The sequence below is a fragment of the Orcinus orca genome, chromosome 2 (genome assembly GCF_937001465.1).
Source record: "Orcinus orca chromosome 2, mOrcOrc1.1, whole genome shotgun sequence".
NCBI classification, from domain to species: domain Eukaryota; kingdom Metazoa; phylum Chordata; class Mammalia; order Artiodactyla; family Delphinidae; genus Orcinus; species Orcinus orca.
Window position 1 is genome coordinate 3,345,680 of NC_064560.1, and position 18,905 is coordinate 3,364,584.

General features: G+C 46.0%; 1 long non-coding RNA gene across 1 annotated transcript in view; it reads left to right on the plus strand.

Annotated features, from left to right (window-relative positions):
• The window catches only part of LOC125963619 (uncharacterized), a 687,634-nt gene that overhangs the window by 442,059 nt on the left and 226,670 nt on the right, over positions 1 to 18,905 (plus strand). The window lies entirely within an intron of this gene.

An 18,905-nucleotide genomic window follows, 5' to 3' on the forward strand; every position in this document is an offset into this window, starting at 1 on the left:
GGAACACAGGGCTCCCAGGGGAGGAAAGCGGAAAAGGAGGCTTCCTTACGGCCAATCTGGGCGGCAATCACAAGAACAAGAAAGGGGACCCCCAACCCAGGCCCATATCTTCCAGCTGAGCCATGCTGGTCAGGGTAAACAGCCGCCATAGTAATCCCAGTTGGTTGCCACTTGGAATCTGATTATCTGAACAGCTGGTGGATAGGAACTGTTTTTTAAACAAGCTATCAAAACAAACCCAGGGAGCACATCTGCGAGGCTGCGGGCCTGTGAGTCGCTGAGGAAGGAAACCGGTAACCCAGTGGCCTCCCTGTCAGATGTCCTCCCACCAAGGGGCAGGTCCCCAAGATCGCCCGGGGCAGCGAGGGAGGGGCTGGTGCGCCTACAGTCTCTGAGAGAGATGCAGAAAACAACCTCTGAAAACAGGGAGGCTTAGGTGACCGGGCGGCGAGCCAGCAGGGCAGGACCGGGCGGCCACTTGTCCCGGGCCATCACCTGAGAGCTGACACTGTTGAGTGCAAACATTAGATGTTATTTATAGCCGTCTGTTGAAATCCGTGTTATTTATTATGATGTTTATAAGAATGAATCCTAGGTAGCTTTACTTCCTAGCTTCTCCAGCCCGGCCTAGAGACGTTCTTATGAGCAGACTTCTCTTTCTTGAGCTCATTTTTCTTTAAGAAAAAAAAAAAGAACTAATGAGGGCAAGGACGACAAATCTTTCTTATTTGAAACCCCGATGAGGCCGAGGCACCTGAACTCCCAGGAGGCGAGGACGGCAGAAGGAGGCAGGCGCCTGCCTCTGCAGCCTGGAAGCAGCTTGTGAAACAGAACCCTGCAGGCTGTCTTCCAGGGAGGGGTTTGTCCGTGGTCCTGGCGCGGGGGAGTTTCTTAGAGGGAGGGGGAAATGCCCACGGGTAGAGCTGCTTCCCTTCTTCTGTTCTACCCCCGTCATCCCCTAAATAAAACTCGTAAAGGCCCCCCTGACTCTCCCTGCGTCTCCCCGTTTGGGTTGTGACCCGTATTCTCAAATCACAGGCCGTAGTTCTTTCTCACACAGGCCGGTTGGAAGTTTGCGGGGAGTCAGTTCAATGAAAAGAGGGAGTGAGGCAGATCTAGAGAACAAACTAGCCGTTACAGTGGGGAGGGGGAGGGGCAACGCGGGGTGGGAGAGGGGAGGGCACAGACTACTGGGTGTAAGACAGGCTCGGGGACTACTGTATCAATACAACACGGGGAAGACAGCCAATATTTTGTCATAACTGTAAATGGAAAGTAACCTTTAAAAATTGAGTTAAAATTTTAAAAATTAAAAATAGGAGTTCCCTGGTGGCCTAGTGGTTAGGATTCCGGGCTTTCACTGCTGTGGCCTGGGTTCAATCCCTGATCAGGGAACTGAGATGTCGCAAGCCGCGCGGTGCAGCCAGAAAATAAACAAATAAAAATAGACTCTTGTCAATGCTGGACATAAAAAAAAAGTGCTTGAGAAACACTAGGAATAATGTAAAATTCTCTACGGCCACAGCTCTAAAACTGGATTTCTTGTAGGAGTTTGGGATTATCAGAAATACACTACTATATGTAAAATAGATAAACAACAAGGACCAACTGTATAGCACAGGGAACTCTATTCAATATCCTGTAACAACCTATAATGGAAAAGACTCTGAAAAAGAATAGGTATATATATGTACGTATAACTGAATTACTTTGCTGTACACCTGAAACCAACACAACGTTGCAAATCAAGTACACTGCCATAAAAAAATGGTTTAAAACTGGATTTCGCGTCTGGAAAAAATAAAAAGAAATAAATAAGCTTAAAACAAAATAAAATAAAATAAACACATTACTACATATAAAATAGATAACCAACAAGGGCCTACTGTAGAGCACAGGGAACTCAATATTCTGTAATAGGCTATTTGGGAAAAGAATCCGAAAAAGAGTGGATACGTGTATGTGTATAACTGATTCACTTTGCTGTACACCTGAAACTAACACAACATGTACATCAACTGTACTCCAAAACAAAATAAAAATTAAACAATAAAATAAACTAGGGGGTGAGGGATACTGGCAACCCTCCTGACTGCAGATCGAAGGCCGAATTCACCCATCAGCTTTATTAGGAATGAATAGGATATTTTGATCTTAAGAACAGAAGCAGCGAATTGCCAGTGGGCGAGGGTGCCGACCGGGGGCTGAGGGCGGTGACTGCCTGTCCGGCAGCAGGCCCGTCACCCTGGACTCCGGGCCCAGGCCCTGTGGCTCCGGAAACGTCTTCTTCTGCTGTCCCGCCAACCAACCCCCAGCGCGGCCACACTGAGTCGCTCTGGCAACCGGAAGCCGCAGGCTGGGGGGCCCAGGGCCCAGCGAGGACCCTCTCCAGGCAGAGCCGAGGCCAGAGAGGACCCTCAGCGGGGGCGAGGGGGCAGGAAGGGCCACCCCCCCCCCCACCGTGAGGCTTCCCTGGCTGTATACAATGAAGATGTCACCTCGCAGAGTGAGGGACCCTCTGGGTGGATTCTTGGAAAGGTCAGGGTGACTGTTGCCTTAAAGAAATGTTGCCAAAGTGGGGGGGGACTGGGGGCTCCCTGGGGAGGGCTCAGATGGAGGACAGAGAGAAGGGGACAAAGTGCAGGGTGGTTCCGGGGGGCTGGGTAGAGTTACCCTACGTGAAAGGTCAGAGGCGGCAGGAAGGACAGAGGACATAAAAGGTCCCCAGGACCTTCTGGTGCTGAAGACAACCTTCACCACAAAAAGCTCAGGCAATGGTGTCAGAGGGGTCCTGGAGGGAGACAAACCCAAGTCCAGATAGCTACCCCCGTGGCCGCTGAGCAAGGCCCTGGTCTCTGGGGGGAGCAACGAGGACGAGATCTGAGGACTGGAGTCCATTTCAGGGCAGCCATGAAACTGGGGAAGTAGAGGACAGTGTCTCTATTTCCACCTTTTTCTGGGGGCAAGGTTGTAAGAATTTCCTGGGGGGCGGGCGTAAATTAGGAGTTGGGGATTAACATATACACGCTCCTGTGTATAAAACAGATAACCAACACGGACCTACTGTGTAGCACAGGGAACTCTACTCAGTATGCTGTAATCACCTGTAAGGGAAAAGAATCTGAAAAAAATAGATATACATGTATGTATAACTTAATCACTGTGCTGTACACCTAAAACTCTACATTGCAAATCAACTCTACTTCAACATAAATGAATAAATAAAATAATTTCCTACCAAGCTGATAAAAGGACTAAACTGAACACGGACATCGAGGAGCGGCAACGAAGATGCATCTCGCAGATGCAACGCTGAGTGAAGGAAGCAGACAGTGTGTGAGGCACGATTCCACCTATTTACCAGCAGACGAACTGAGGTCAGAAGAGGGGTCCCACGGGGCTGCTGCCCGGGAGGGACCCTGAGGGAGGCTTCTGGGAGCCGCGCTGCTCCACATCCTGGCTCCGGGGTGGCTACACAGAGTAGAACGTGTAAAAAGTCGCTCAGCTTGTGAGTGAGAACACAGCACTTCACGCACACAGGGCACCTCCGCAAAATGTCTTGGGATGATGCGTCTTACGTAAGCGTATTCGCTTCCTGCCGCTGTGATAAATTACCACAGACATAGTGGCTTAAAACGACCCAGATTTGTGATGGTACTGGAGGTCGGAAGCCTATCACCAACGCGTCAGCAGGGCTGAGTTCCTTCTGGAGCCTTCAGGGAGCCCCCCACAACCTCTAGAGGCCACCTGCGTCCCTTGACTCGTGGCCTCTTCTCACATCACTCCAACCTCTTGCTTCCGTCATCACATCCCCACTCCTGTCCAGTTTCCTTCTTTTTTATTTTGTTTTTGGCCACGCCCCGCGGCTCGCAGGATCCTTAGTTCCCTGACCAGGGATTATTGAACCCAGAGAGTCCTAAGCACTGGACCACCAGGAGGGGGGTCCCTGGTCTCCTTGTGATAACTTTGGGCCCATCTGGATCATCCAGAATAATCTCTCCATCTCAAAATCCTTAATTTAATCACAGCTGCAAAGTCTCTTTTGCCATATAAGGTCACATCCTCATAATTCTGGGCATGAGGACATGGGCATTTTTGGGGGGCATTATTCAGCCTCCACAATAAGATGATGTGAAGGTCGAGCTCCTTGTATAGGGATGGTGCCCCTTCCAGGCCAAATAAGACCAACGGATGTGTTAGGATAATTAACACTATCGCTGCTGTTGGAACATACGGACCCCCAAATCTCCACGGCTTTATACGATAAACAGAGGCTCTTAATAGAGGTCCAGCATCCCCAGAGGAGCCTTAGATAGAATTCAAGAGCACTGTGAACCTGGATGGGAAAAACATTTACATCTTTATTTTCTCTAAACTCAGCACTTTCTTCAATAATAAATGTAGTCAATAAGTCACATCAGTACTGGCAGTATTTGTAAAAGAAATCAGATATTTTCACATCATAATACAGTTATTTTGCCTATATCAAAATATCACTTATACTCATCACTACTTCAAAAGGATGGTGGTTATGAAACCTCCCCCTATATCTTATTAAATAATGGGTTAATTAAGAGGTGTGCATATTAAATTATCACGATTTTTATACTTTAATAACTATATTTGAGTATGAATTTTAATCTAGTATTCTATTTTATCCATTTAAAAATAACACACACACACAAAAGATGCCTTTTATTTTTCAAAAAACACACACATTTCTGGGAAGATATCTATAGGCTTCATTCACCAAATTGACAAAGCGGTCCAGTGGTCCACACGTACACACACAAAACGGCTTAGAAGGCCCTGAAATGTGGGCGCCCTTTTGGCTCCTGTACGTGTGAAGCAGTCTGGGGGGCCTCAGCAGTGCTGGTTCCTTACTGGGTGCCGGCCCCTGGGGCGGGAGGCTCCCCCAGCCTCTCTGAAGGGATCCAGGGTTTCTCCTTCAGACCACAAGCTTGGGGCAGAGGTTCCCCCAGTTGTGCAGGGAATTCTTTAGGGAGCATGTACCCAGTGAGTCCTGTAGGCGACTAAGCTACTTTCATCAGAGAGTGAGGACCCCCCAGGGTCGCCGAGAGGCACCAGCCTAATGGCTTGACCAGCTTCGTTGCTCTTTTGAGCTCATTCTACCTCCACCCTTATTCATCCCCCAGACCAAGCTAGAGCTCCTTGCTCTTTTCTCCCCGACCACGGAGGAGGCCAGCGTCTCCACTGGCCTGTGATCGTGGCTCTCGGTGAATTCAGTGGGGTACCCTGCCCGCCAGCCTCCCGCCCACAGCTGCATCCCAGGACTGGCTTTCTGTTCCCTTCCTTGTGCACACAACCCTTGGGTGTTGGCTCACGCCTCGGACTTCCCTGGCCACCTGGCCACCGGCCTCTCCCCGACCTCATTCTTGGCTGCCCGAGACACCTCCAGGGTGGCTCAGACCTGACCTTCCAGTCCTCTGTGGCCTCTCTGCACCTCTCTCTCCCATCCCAGCTGGACAGCAGCCCTGCACCCACTCTGCCCCTGTCTCGAGTAGGTGGTCCGGCCTCATCCAGACGTGGCAGCCCATCTGGCTGTTGGAGGGGAGGGAGCAGAGACCCCACCAGGGTACCTGTCCTCCTTCTATTCTTTGAAGTCTTCTCCAAGGCCACCCTTTCTCACAAAGGCCTGCGGCCCTTCAGTGGGGCCAGAGGAAGGGCGCGTTCCCACCACAACGGGGGCTCCCGGCTCCCACTGGTTTGGGCCATTCTGCTTTGTCCAAACTACCATCTTCTTCCCTTTCCTCTCCCTGTGAGGACCCTGCCCCCTGCGCTCCACGCCCCTGAGAAAAGGGGGGAGCCCTGTGTCCTGAGAGAGTCATGGTAGAAAGTGCCCACCCTTCCCTGGAGACTGGGGCCTCCAGCCCTCACTCCCACCCCATTGAGGGGGACCCTCCTGAAACCAGGAGCCAGAGCTCAGGCCCGGGATGTGGACCTGGCCTCGGGGTCCGAGTGTGGGTGAGCATGTCGGGGGGACACACGTCCCTCCCCGTGCCCGCCCCTGGCCCTGCGCCTGCGCCCTCCCACCAGCCCCCTGAGTCCAGATGCCCAAACCTGAGTGGAGAAGCAGGAGGGCCGCGTGGCCGTGGCTGGGAGCCCGTGCCCCCGCCGCCACCCCAGGGCGGGCTCTGCGCCCCGCTCGGCCGCAGCATCTGTCTCCTCCGGCGGTTCCGGCTTCCTTCCTGGCCTCCCCTCCCCGCTGCTGAGACCTTGCCCTGCCTCCAGGGCCCTGCCTTGCCCTCCACTAGGTTTGCAAGCCCAGCGACCCCGGGATGGGCTTGGTCCCGCTGCCCCTGTGAACCTCGATTCAACGACATTGAACCCACCTGCTTGCCCTGCCCTGCTGCTTCCTGTGTTCAGCACCCAGGGCGTGTCCAGCCCCTCCCTCTGCCCGAACCAGGGGTCTGAGGGTCACTGACCCCTGCCTTCCCTGCTGCCCCTGCCGTCCAGCTCCAGCCTGGCCGCTAGCTGTGCCTCCATGGCCACTGCCCTCCCCTCAGCCCGAGCGGCCACCTCATCTGCACCCCTCCAGCCCTTCCCCAGACAGTATCCACGATGAGCTTTAGAAATACCTGTCTGGTTGTTTCCTTCTAGCCAACTCTTACCTATTTCGAGACTTTGAAAACTTTTCTAGGCTTTTCTTTGCCAACAGGTTTTTCTCAGTCTGGTTCCAGCCTACCTGGCAAAGCTTTGTGTCCTATATTCCTCCCCCTGCCCCCCCCACGTGAACACCCACGTGCACACACACGCGCACGTATGTAGACGCACGTATCTATTCCTTCACATGTGCGATTATTTACAGAGTGCCAACTATTTGCACTTGGGAGACAACACTGACACTGTCACCATTTCTTTTTCTTCTTATAAAGTAGGTACTGTTTTCTGTTCTTTTAATAAATTTATTGATTGATTGATATTTGGCTGTGTTGGGTCTTTGTTGCTGCGCCCGGGCTTTCTCTAGTTGCAGTGAGCAGGGCTACTCTTGTTGCGGTGCGTGGGCTTCTCATTGCGGTGGCTTCTCTTGTTGCAGAGCACGGGCTCTAGACGTGCAGGCTTCAGTAGTTGTGGCTCACGGGCTCTAGAGCGCAGGCTCAGTAGTTGTGACGCACGGGCTTAGCTGCTCCGCGGCATGTGGGATCTTCCCGGACCGGGGCTCGAACCCGTGTCCCCTGCATTGTCAGGCAGACTCCTAACCACTGCGCCACCAGGGAAGCCCCGTTTCTTAAGCATATCACACACAGCTTTTCTGTGCTTTTCCACCTAATATGGTCCCACCCCCTTTCTTCAGGACTCGGCTGTACAGCGCCTCCTTTGTGACGCCTCGCCTGCTTCCTGGGCAAGTGAAGACCCTGATGCAACTCCTACCCTCCTGCCTGGGGCGGTGAGATGACTGCCCCTTCGGCTTGGGGGTGGGAATCGCTAATCTTAAGCCCCCGCGGCCGGTACGGGGCCCAGCGTGCTTGCTGCATGCGCGAGGGGTCGGAGGTCCCCGCAGTGTTCGGAGCTTCTCTGTCGCCCCCAGGAAGTCCCAGCCCCAGGGCGGCGGAGCGGCACGGTGTCGGTGCCCATTGGGCCGCAGCAGCGGCCAGGCAGCGGCCGCGGGAGGTACGGCTGAGACTCACCACCGTTACGCCCCTCCTACATCCTTACACTTGGCTGGAGAAAGAGAGAAGCAGCCCGAGTTAGGCCCTGATGTGGCATCGCTGAGACCCCAGCCCATCATCTGAGGCCACATTCGGCCCTCTCCGGTCCAGCTCCCCCGGGGACCAGGTCGTGGCGGGAGCGGGGTGGGGGCGGGCCTCACTCCCAGTGGGTGCCTGGATCTCCCCGGGGTGGCGGACAAAGGAACCGGAGCCCAGGGCGCCCTCAGATGCAGCCTGGAGGTTTTCACTCCCCCTCCTGCGCCGTCGGAAGCAACGCTGCAGCTACACATTCAGGACTTGTGTTTTTGGGGGGAGTCTCGTTTGGCTTAGAGGGCTTTGTGTTTTTTTTTCTTCCACTTCAATGAACCAAGTATTTGGAAAATTAGCTCACGGAGTCATGCCACCAACACCAAATTAGAGCCATCTGTACAGATAAAACAGTTAGGAGCTTTTGTGCCGCCGCGGGCCGAGATGTATGGCTCATTCAGTCGCAGAGGGCCCACTTTATCCCGGAATTCCTTTTTTTTCCCCTAACACAGAAGAAGTCTCAGTCAGCGCGTAGGAAACAGGAAGGAACCCGTTGTTTTAAATAGCAGACGGCAGAGAATTGACTCATTATGGTCTGTTCATTCAGCGAGCGACAGCCAGGAGGCAGGCCGCTCAGCCGCCACCATCCCCAAGATGCGGGTCAGGGGGCACGGCCAAGATTTTCTCAGAGTCTGGAAGAATCCAGCGCCAGCCCTTTCGAAGGAAGTTGGTGAAGCCCAAGGTCTCTGTCTTGCCAGGGACTTTACAACATCGTTTAAAAAATAAGAAGAAGACAAAAACAAGAACTGCAGTAAAATCCTACAAGAATAGCTGGAAGTCAGACATCCTGTGTTTCCCTTCCCCATCCTGATTTGCTCTGAGTAGGGCAAACACGCCTGCTAAGCCTCCTTTCTTATCTCGACAACGGTCTATTTTCACTTCTCCGGGCGCAGGAGCCATTGGCTCAGGGCTGTCAGGCAGCGGGAGGGGTGGCCTCGGGGCGGGGGGACAGGGGCCCCCCCTTAAAGGCAGTTTCGTGGAGGGAGAGGGGGCCCTACAGGGCTGTTAGGCTCAGGAGCCCACAGGTTAGTCTGTCTCAAATCCATCATTATGACAGCCAAGCACACAAATTAGGCCTGCCCGAAGCTGTCCTGACCTCGGAATTTAATTTTTTTTAAGTGTATCGTGTTGTTTTTGATGTTCAGATTGGAATCCAGGTGTCACGATGGGGCCTGAGGGAGATGAGAATGTGAGCCCCTCGGGTACCACAGCTCACATCCGCGCTCCACTGTGCGTGTCTTCTTGGTCCAGGGAGACCCAGGGTCACCTGATTTCCAGCAGATGAGCGGGGGGCCTTGAAACCGACCTGCCTACACTCTCCTCTCAAGCCTTCCCAGCTGTGAACACCTGCAGCCTCAAGGTTCACCGGCCCCACGTATCACACCTCCCAACCCGGGCGACATGTGTCACGGCTCATAGAGCCATCTGGGCTCATACGCTCACCTGAAGCTGAAGGTGACTCCTGTCACCAATAGGAGTGATCAAAACATTACTCCGAGTGTCAGTACACCCTTGGACGCTCACAGTAGTGGAGCGTGCAGCATCTTCCAGTGGACGTCTTTCCCTGCCTGGACCCCTTTCTAGAACATGCCCCTCAGTTAGGGCTCTCGGTATATTCAGGAGGTGGGCAGAAATCCTGGACACTGAGGATGGGCAAAACCTGCCACGTTTTCATTTTCTTCAAAGCCGTTTTGCATGCCTACAGGTGTCAGTATAAGCTAAAGAACGGGTCTCGTCACAGATGAGAGGTTAAAGTGCCCATATCATTTGTTGTCTAAATGTGGACACGGCTGAGAGTGAAAAGGAAAGCTATTAATAATTATGCTGAAACACCAAGTGTAGAGGGTGACTGTCCCAGGCAAACTGGGACGTTTGGTCACTCTGTGAACTGTGAGCTCTAAACTGGTGCTGGCTCCAATGTTGGGCATCCATTCGTTTTCAGTACAACACCTGAGTGACCCTACGTCTGATGGGTGGAAGGGGCTGAGGACGGCAATGAAGGCGCAGTGCAGCCACCACGCCTGACTGACAGCCATGCGGGGGTCAGGAATGGGGAGAACGGGGATTTGTTCATCCCAGAAAAGGGGGCTCTGCTCCAGACTGGGGAAACCCAGGTTCCTTCTCTTGTCTGAGCTGCCAGCTGCTCTCAGCAAAGTACCTGAGTTCTGCCAGCGTCCTCTCTCCAGCTGCAAAACACAGCAGAGACCTGAGTCCAGAGCCTGGAATTCCAAGCCAGCCTCTGGGGTGTCTATCAGAAGACAGACTCAGGGATGCCACACTCACTCATCCTTGGCTATTGGTCTAAAGGTCCAGGCCGAAGGCATTCTCCATCATCCCTTCTAACAGACACAGTGACAGAGCCACTGCTCTAGACTCTTTCCCCATCCTGAGCAGGCTAGAGGATCAGATGCCATCTTCTAGGCCTCCCATTAACCCAGCCGGCCAGCAGTTTTGTAAAAGACAACTTCTTCTATCTTCAGAGGCAAATTATCTGAAGTAGTTACATTGTAACTTTTCTCTCCTCAGACCACCCTCCCAGAATCAGAAAGGCCCTAAATGATGGAAATGTGTTCATTCACATGAAAAAGATTATTCTTTTCTAGGGCAGAAACACTCCACTTGCCTACAAAATAGTATTCTATAACATATCTTATCCTCAACCTCTAGGCAAAAATTACATTGAAATAACATTGAACTGATCCAATGGTTGCAAAGATAAAATTATTCTTCCAGAAACATGGTACGCCAAGTACAGGATCCAAGAAAACTCCTTTATATACAACACATTACTTGATAGGGAAAAAAGTCTGCCGTGTAACCATAAAAAGAAACAAGGAACAAGCATATGTTTTGTATCCTCATATCATTTCGACTGAATAATATACTAGAACTTAAAATCAGTTTTTCTCTGGAGTAGGTTTTCACGCTCCAGTTTTCACATCACTCTTTCATTTTCCCTGGTTAAAGTTATTGTTAGTAGTGGTTACCACACTCTCTTACTAGACTGTGATCTCCCCACATGCAAGGATTTTGCTTTGTTCATGTGTTTATTTCCAGAAAGGTGTTCAATAAATATTTGATAAATACATCAATAAAGTCATACTAAGTATCAAATTATGACAATAAACATAAATAGCTAAAATTTCTCCAAAGCCTCAGATTAAATTGAAAAACAAAATCTAAAACTTTTCTGCTTATAAGAGTTGTACCTAAAATATAAAATAAATGGCCCCAGACTTCCCTGGTGGCACAGTGGTTAGGAATCCGCCTGCCAATGCAGGGGACGCGGGTTCGAGCCCTGGTCCGGGAAGATCTCATGCCGCAGAGCAACTAAGCCCATGCACCACAACTACTGAGCCTGCGCTCTAGAGCCCGCAGGCCACAACTACTGAGCCTATGTGCCACAACCATTGAAGCCCACACACCTAGAACCCGTTTTCCACAATAAGAGAAGCCACCACAATGAGAAGCCCGCGCACCGCAACGAAGGGTAGCCCCCGCTCGCCGCAACTAGAGAAAGCCCGTGCACAGCAGGGAAGACCCAACACAGCCAAAAATAAATAAATAAAATAAATAAAATTTAAAAAATAAATAAATGGCCCAAAAGTGCTAAATATAAAAAGATTGTGGTCATGAAGATTAAAAAGAAACATGAATACAGAGAAAACAGAACTGGCAATATTGATATAGCAGAAGAAGTAGAATTTAAGACAAATCATTGAATCAAATAATTTTATATTGTCAAAGGTAAAATCAACTGAATTTGCCAGAGAATTATTTGTTTTTATGGGTTTTCATTTGTTTGTTTAGGGGTGTGCCAAAGAACCATTCTCGGATTTATTTATTCAATCCATTGCTTTCTGAGCAAAATAACCAAAAGGTTTATTTGCCAAATATGGCAAAAATCACATAATGTAAGAAAACTACAAATACATGTTGACAGAAACACAATTGCCAGGGGATATTTCAATGGATCTGTGATGTACCAATAGTGGATAAAGTAAATCGAAAGATTTAAACAATAATGGTAATATATTGTGCTGAGTCTGCTTCTGATAAGGGTGTAAAAGTCACAAGAGAGCCTCACTCTCACCCTAACAACCAAAACAGCCTGGATAAACTACAAAACCATAGTTTTTTGGAGCTCAGGATGCAAAGTAACCTAAGTGAGTTCAACCACCAAAAGTAAGAAGCTATTTGAGGGAGATAAGACACCTACAGCTGCTCTCACTCCTGGTCTCTAGGAAAGGGTCAGGAGGAGGGGGAATCCTCCAGAGTTGTGGATAAAGAGAACCCAGCTGAAACTGTAGAAGCCTTTTAACAACATGTGTGAGTCCCAGCCACAAAGTCAGTCTGTTCCCAACCACCGATGCTTCCACTGAGTCCTCAGAGCACTGCGCCAAAGGATGAGAGGCAGGACAGGAGATCTCGGAGGATATCGCCTGAAGTATGTGGGGCCCCCTCCAAGTTCAAGGCAGCCAATCTGGGAAGGAAGCGGGGAGCAGAGCAGGAAAGCTGAGAAAAATCAGTCTGAGGTGCCCTGGATTTCCAACTGCCAAGAGACGAAGGCAGGGAAGGGTAACTGAGAGAAACTGCTCTGGGAAAACCTTTCTATATAGAATAAAAAGCCTGGGGCAAGAGCAGAGAGCAAGGGGGACGCCTCATAACTCAAAATTCTGATAACCTATAAAGCAGTGGGAGAGACCTGTAAGGAAGCTGTAAAGAACAAAGAATTCTCAGAATCTTATCAGTACTCAGATCCCCAAGGCCTAGAGAAGGGGAAGTCCTGATTATACACTGAAAACATTTTCATCTATTTGCCAATCAAATAAAGCTGCAATAAAACCCAGACCCAAGGGACTTCCCTGGTGGTCCAGTGGTTAAGACTGCGCTTCCACTACAGGGGGCACGGGTTCAATCCCTTGTCAGGGAACTAAGACCCTGTATGCCGCATGGTGTGGACAAAAAATTAAAAATTTTTTTAAAAATCTGATATGTGTCATTTTGGACTTCCCTGGTGGCACAGTGATTGAGAGGTAGTGCCTGCCAATGCAGGGGACATGGGCTCAAGCCCTGGTCCAGGAAGATCCCACATGCCACAGAGCAGCTAAGCCCATGCGCCACAACTACTGAGCCTGCACCCTAGAGCCCGCAAGCCACAGCTACTGAAGCCTGTGCACCTAGAGCCCGTGCTCTGCAACAAGAGAAGCCACCTCAATGAGAAGCCTGCGTACCGCAACGAAGAGTAGTCCCCGCTCGCCACAACTAGAGAAAGCCCACGTGCAGCAATGAAGACCCAATGCAGCCAAAAATAAATAAATAAATAAATAAATAAATAAATAAATAAATAAATAAAACCCAGACCCAATCGCACAAATTTTAACTCAGCCCCTCAATTCTAGTACCCCTTCCTGGAGGTAGACATTCTTTACTTCACTCTCTGTTGTTATTTTATATAAAATGACTGGCATCAATAAAAAATTACAAGACACCTAAAGAATCAAGAAAATATGATTTATGATCAAAAGAAGAAACAGTCAATAGAAACAGACAGTCATCTCTGAAACAGATTTAAAATTTTTCAGGCAGGGATTTTAAAATAACTATGATAGAAATGCTAAAGGACCTAGTAGGAAGGTGGAAAACATGCATGAAGAGATGAGGAATTTCTAGAGACATAGAAACTATAACAGAATCAAATGGAAATGCTAGAAATTAAAAAGTACATTACAAATAAAGTACTCAATTGATGGCCTCAATGGCAGACTGGACTCAGCAAAGAAAAAAACAGTAAACTTACAGACAGAGCAATAGCAATTTTAAAGTTGAAACAAAAGAAAAAATGAGTGAAAAGAACAAAACAAAGAATTTGAGATCTGTGAGGCAATATCAAATATCGAACATTTTAATGTATGTGTAATTGGAGTCTCAGAAAGAGAGGACAGAAGGAAACGAGCAGAAAAATATTTGGGCAGATAATGGTCAGTAAACTTCTAAATCCACAAATCCAAGAAACCCAGCAAATCTCAAGTAGGATGAGTTAAAAGAAAACCACAACTCAGCACATCACTATCAAACTACTGAAAATCAAATATTAAGAGCAACCAGAGAAAAAGAACATGTCATTTCTCACCAGAAACAATGGAGGGCAAAAGGCAATGGAATAGTATGGTTTTTTTAACACTGAAAGAAAAAATTGTTAACCTAGAATACTATACCCCATACAAAGTTCCTTCAAAAATGAAGTCAAAATGAAGGTATTTCCAGACACATAAAAACTTTAAAAAGTTGTCTCCAGCATACTTACATTGCAAGAAATGCTAAAAGATTTTTCAGACTTAAAGAGTTATTTCTTTCTGAAGGGAAACAGTACACCAGATAGAACAGATTGAATCCCAGATCTGCAGGAAGGAATGAAGACCAGCAGGAAGGGTAAATATCCGTGCTAATAGTTAAAATAAAAGACTTCATCTTTGTAGTAATGCATTTATGCATGTGCATACATGTGTATAATACTTTAAAATAATTTTTAAAACATTATTGACCATTTACACCAAAAATAATAATATGTACTGTGGGTTTTATAGCATAAGAACACAAAATATGGGCTGGAGCAAATGGAATTCTTATACAGCTCATGAAGTAGTGTATTATTAGAAGGTTGACCATGAGCAACCACTACAAGAAATATCACAAAGATTTAAAAAGTCTACACAGGATATAAAATGGAATACTAAAAATTACACAGTTCACCCACACCCCAAAAAGGGCAGAAAATATATGGGAGGGGGAAACAAGGAGGTATTAGTCAAAGGGTACAAAGTTTCAGCTATGCAAGGTAAATAAATCCTGGAGATCTACTGTATAGCCTAAAGCCTATAGTTGATAATACCGTATTGTATTCTTCAAAATTTGCTAAAAGTATAGATCTTATGTTAAGTGGTCTTAGAAGAAAAAAGAAAAAAGGAGAAGAAGAAAAGAGAAGGTAAGAGGAAACCTCTGGAGGTAATGGATAGGTCTAAGGCATAGATTGTGGTCACAGTTTTACAGATGTGTACTTATCTCCAAACTCATAAAGTATGTACATTAAATATGGACAGTTTTTTCTATGCTGATCATATTTCAATAAAATGTTTTTTTAAGTTAGGAAAGAAGAATCAAAAGAATAAAGAACTAATGAGATGGATAATAACCAATTCAATTGGGAGACATAAATCCAATCATATAATAATGACATTTAATGAAAATGGACTAAACATTCCAATTAAGGGTCAGAGTTTGACAGACTGAATACAGAAGCAAGATGAAGTATATACTGTTAAATATAAAGACACTGACAGGTTGAAAATAAAAGGGTAGAAAACAAAACATACCATGCAAATTTTAAGCATGAGAAAGTTGGTATGGCTATATACTTATCAAACAAAGTAGACTTTAAGCTGAAGAGTATTACTAGAGTATTTAAGTTGAAGAGTATTGACTCTTTAAGTCAAAGAGGATTAAGTTAAAGAGTATTACTGGGCTTCCCTGGTGGCGCAGTGGTTAAGAATCTGCCTGCCAATGCAGGGGACACGGGTTCGAGCCCTGGTCTGGGAAGATCCCACATGCCGCGGAGCAACTAAGCCCGTGAGCCACAACTACTGAGCCTGCGCGTCTGGAGCCTGTGCTCCATAACGGGAGAGGCCGTGACAGTGAGAGGCCCGCGCACCATGATGAAGAGTGGCCTCCGCTCGCCACAACTGGAGAAAGCCCTCGCACAGAAACAAAGACCCAACGCAGACAAAAATAAATACATTTATAAAAAAAAAAAAAAAAAAAAAGAGTATTACTAGTCAAAGAGTATTACTAAAGAGGATCCCTTCCTAATAATAAAAGGATTAATTCCTCAATAAGACAAATGCATGCAACTCATAAGAGATCTTGAAAACACATTTAAAACATCAAAGGAACTGAGCAGAAGCAAGAAGAACTACAATCCTGCAGCCTGTGGAACGAAAACCACATTCACAGAAAGATAGACAAGATGAAAAGGCAGAGGACTATGTACCAGATGAAGGAACAAGATAAAACCCCAGAAAAACAACTAAATGAAGTGGAGATAGGCAAACTTCCAGAAAAATAATTCAGAATAATGATAGTGAAGATGATCCAGGACCTCGGAAAAAGAATGGAGGCAAAGATCGAGAAGATGCAAGAAATGTTTAACAAAGACCTAGAAGAATTAAAGAACAAACAAACAGAGATGAACAATACAATAGCTGAAATGAAAACTACACTAGAAGGAAGCAATAGCAGAATAACTGAGGCAAAAGAACAGATAAGTGACCTGAAAGACAGAGTGGTAGAATTCACTGCTGTGTAACAGAATGAAGAAAAAAGAATGAAAAGAAATGAAGACAGCCTAAGAGACCTCTGGGACAACATTAAACACAACAACATTCTCATTATAGGGGTCCCAGAAGGAGAAGAGAGAGAGAAGGGACCAGAAAAAATATTTGAAGAGAGTGTAGTCAAAAATTCCCTAACATGGGAAAGGAAATAGCCACCCAAGTCCAGAAAGTGCAGAGAGTCCCATAAAGGATAAACCCAAGGAGAAACACGCCAAGACACACAGTAATCAAACTGGCAAAAATTAAAGACAAAGAAAAATTATTGAAAGCAGCAAGGGAAAAACGACAAATAACATACAAGGGAACTCCCGTAAGGTTAACAGCTGATTTCTCAGCAGAAACTCTACAAGCCAGAAGGGAGTGGCATGATATACTTAAAGTGATGAAAGGGAAGAACCTACAACCAAGATTACTCTACCCGGCAAGGATCTCATTCAGATTTGATGGAGAAATCAAAAGCTTTACAGACAAGCAAAAGCTAAGAGAATTCAGCTCCACCAAACCAGCTCTACAACAAATGCTAAAGGAACTTCTCTAAGTGGGAAACATAAGAGAAGAAAAGGACCTACAAAAACAAACCCAAAACAATTAAGAAAATCATCATAGGAACATACATATCGATAATTACCTTAAACGTGAATGGATTAAATTCTCCAACCAAAAGACACAGGCTTCCTGAATGGATACAAAAACAAGACCCATATATATGCTGTGCACAAGAGACCCGCTTTAGGCCTAGGGATGCATACAGACTGAAAGTTAGGGGATGGAAAAAGATATTCCATGCAAATGGAAATCAAAAGAAAGCTGGAGTAGCAATTGTCCTATCAAATAGACTTTAAAGACTATTACAAAGAAGAACACTACATAATGATCAAGGGATCAATCCAAGAAGAAGATATAACAATTGTAAATATTTATGCACCCAACATAGGAGCACCTCAGTACATAAGGCAAATGCTAACAACCATAAAAGGGGAAATCAACAGTAACACAATTGTAGTAGGGGACTTTAACACCTCACTTACACCAATGGACAGATCATCCAAAATGAAAATAAATAAGGAAACAGAAGCTTTAAATGACACAATAGACCAGACAGATTTAATTGATATTTATAGGACATTCCATCCAAAAACAGCAGATTACACTTTCTCTCAAGTGCACATGGAACATTCTCCAGGATAGATCACATCTTGGGTCACAAATCAAGCCTCAGTAAATTTAAGAAAACTGAAATCGTATCAAGCATCTTTTCTGACCACAACACTATGAGATTAGAAATGAATTACAGGGAAAAAAACGTAAATAACACAAACACATGGAGGCTAAACCATACATTACTAAATAACCAAGAGATCACTGAAGAACTCAGAGAGGAAATCAAATAATACCTAGAGACAAATGACAATGAAAATACGATGATCCAAAACCTATGGGATGTAGCAAAAGCAGTTCTAAGAGGGAAGTTTATAGCTATACAAGCCTACCTCAAGAAACAAGAAAAATTTCAAATAAACAATCTAACCTTACACATAAAGGAACTAGAGAAAGAAGAACAAACAAAACCCAAAGTTAGCAGGAGAAAGAAATCATAAAGATCAGAGCAGAAATAAATGAAATAGAAACAAAGAACACAATAGCAAAGATCAATAAAACTAAAGGCTGGTTCTTTGAGAAGATAAACAAAATTGATAAACCATTAGCCAGACTCATCAAGAAAAAGAGGGAGAGGACTCAAATCATTAAAATTAGAAATGAAAAAGGAGAAGTTACAACAGACACCGCAGAAATACAAAGCATCCTAAGAGACTACTACAAGCAACTCTATGCCAATAAAATGGACAATCTGGAAGAAATGGACAAATTCTTAGAAAGGTATAACCTTCCAAGACTGAACCAGGAAGAAATAGAAAATATGAACAGACCAATCACAAGTAATGAAATTGAAACTGTGATTAGAAATCTTCCAACAAACAAAAGTCCAGGACCAGATGGCTTCACAGGTGAATTCTATGAAACATTTAGAGAAGAGCTAACACCCATCCTTCTCAAACTCTTCCAGAAAATTGCAGAGGAAGGAACACTCCCAAACTCATTCTATGAGGCCACCATCACCCTGATACCAAAACCAGACAAAGATACTACAAAAAAAGAAAATTACAGACCAATATCATTGATGAATATAGATGCAAAAATCCTCAACAAAATACTAGCAAACAGAATCCAACAACACATTAAAAGGATCATACACCATGATCAAGTGGGATTTATCCCAGGGTTGCAAGAATTCTTCAATATACACAAATCAATCAATGTGATACACCATATTAACAAACTGAAGAAAAAAACCCATATGATTATCTCAATAGATGCAGAAAATGCTTTTGACAAAATTCAACACCCATTTATGATAAAAATTCTCCAGAAAGTGGGCATAGAGGGAACCTACCTCAACATAATAAAGGCCATATATGACAAGCCCACAGCAAACATCATTCTCAATGGTGAAAAACTGAAACCATTTCCTCTAAGATCAGGAACAAGACAAGGATGTCCACTCTCACCACTATTATTCAACACAGTTTTGGAAGTCCTAGCTATGGTAATCAGAGAAGAAAAAGAAATAAAAGGAATACAAATTGGAAAAGAAGAAGTAAAACTGTCACTGTTTGCAGATGACATGATACTATACCTAGAGAATCCTAAAGATGCCACCAGAAAACTACTAGAGCTAATCAATGAATTTGGTAAAGTT